Below are 2,047 nucleotides of genomic sequence, written 5' to 3' on the forward strand. Positions count from 1 at the left end.
ACGTGTGAGGTAGCACCCGCTCAAACGGAGCTCGGGACCGTTTTGAGGACACAGGGATGACTCAGAAAGCAGGAAGAGCTCCACATGGGCCCCATCTGGATGTACTTAGAGATGGGGAGAGGGTCGAGGGAGCTGGGTGAGGGGGAAGCTCTGTGCCAGGCAGGAAAGCTTCCTGAATTCAGCACAGAGTGGTTCCAAAAATGCCAAGGCAGGAAATACCTCTCCAGCAAGAGGGGGTCTGGCATATGTCTTGAGCTGAACAAAGCTCTTCTGTTGCTGGTATGAGTAGCAAGCGGAGGATGGAGATGAGTTTAATGCCAGTGAACTGGGTGGGAGTAGTTGGGTGATCACTACGTGGAGATAAAAGGAAGGGTGACACCATCATGATGTGTTCTTGCCCTCCCAGAATCTCCAGACTGGCTGGAGAAATGCCTTCTTCCTGTCTGCAGCCCTCAACCTGTTTGGCCTGATCTTCTACGTCGCCTTTGGCAGCGGGACCATCCAGGATTGGGCTAGGGAGGACACAGCTGTGCAATGAGAGCCACCAGCCTGGGAAGGTACCCAAGGGAATGGGCTGCAGAGCCCCCTCCACAACCCTCCTCTCGCCTGCACAGCGAAACTCAGCCCCAGCCTTCTCCTCGGGCCGTGGCTACGCAGCCCTGCCTGCCCTCTGGCTCTGGAAGTGCCCACCACCTTCTCCACCTTCCCATCCCAACCTACTGCCCTGGGGAGGCAGCAGCCCCCCCAACCCACGCTGCCCGCTCTGCATTTAACCCCTCAGCCTTCACCCCCGAGAAGGAATGCTGCAGAATGGATGGATCCTAAACAGCAGAGCTGGTAAAGCTGGCTCTCGAGGAATCATAGAATTGGCCAGGTTGGAAGGGACCTTTAAGATCATCTAAATCCAACCATCAACCCAACTCTGATCAAGCCCATTGCTAAACCTTGTCACCAAGTGCTATGTCAGCCCGTCTTTTGAACACCTCCAGGGATGGTGCCTCAACCCCTGCCCTGGGCAGCCCCTTCCAAGGCTTAATAGAGCTCTCAGCCCCGTTCCGTAAGGAGCCTGTGGCTATTTCCACCAAAGCTGTTCTTAGGTGAAGTAAAATTGATAAGGACGTGGTAGAGCAACGTTTCTTTTTAAGCTGTTCTTAGGTGAAGTAAAATCGATAAGGACGTGGTAGAGCAATGTTTCTTTTTACCCAGTGGCTTCCCACGCCCTCCGAACACTACTTTTTTCTCTTCTTAATGAGACAAGCTGATTATTCGTTCATCCTTCAGCCCCTTTTAGAAGTAACTGGAGCAAAAAATAAGTGGGAGTGTTACGGAGATCAACCTGGCAGCCCTGAGCACGGCCACTGGGAGGTAGGGAAGAGGATAAGCAGGAGATGGGGGGGTCTTTAGGGGCCTGAGGGTTCCTTTGGGGTCTGGGGGGGTCTGTAGGTGTCTGGGGAGGTCCATTGTGGTGCATAGGGGTCTATAGGGGTCGGGGGGGACCCATAGAAGTCTATAGGGGTCTGGGGGGATCCATAGGGGTCTACAGAGAACTGGGAGGGTCCATAGGGGCCCATACTGGTCCACAGGGGTCTCTGGGGGTCCATAGGGGTCTATAGGGAACTGCTGCCTCCAGCTCTGGGGCCACCAACATCAGAACAACATGGACCAGTTGGAGCAGGGACAGAAGAGGCCACGGAGATGCTGGGAGGGCTGGAGCCCCTCTACTGTGAGGACAGGCTGAGAGAGTTGGGGAGTTCAGCCTGGAGAAGGTTCCAGGGGGACCTTAGAGCCCCTTCCAGTCCCTCAAGGGGCTCCAGGAAAGCTGGGGAGGGACTCTGGATCAGGGAGGGGAGCCATAGGATGAGAGGGAAGGGTTTGACACTGAAAGAGGGGAGATGGAGCTGAGATGTGGGGAAGAACTTGTTTGGTGTGAGGGTGGTGAGAGCCTGAAACAGGTTACCCAGAGAAGCTGTGGCTGCCCCATCCCTGGAGGGGTTCAAGGGCAGGTTGGAGGGGGCTTGGAGCAACCTGGTGTGGTGGGAGGTGTCCC

Source organism: Calidris pugnax, unplaced genomic scaffold (genome assembly GCF_001431845.1).
Source record: "Calidris pugnax isolate Ruff unplaced genomic scaffold, ASM143184v1 scaffold113, whole genome shotgun sequence".
Classification (NCBI taxonomy): domain Eukaryota; kingdom Metazoa; phylum Chordata; class Aves; order Charadriiformes; family Scolopacidae; genus Calidris; species Calidris pugnax.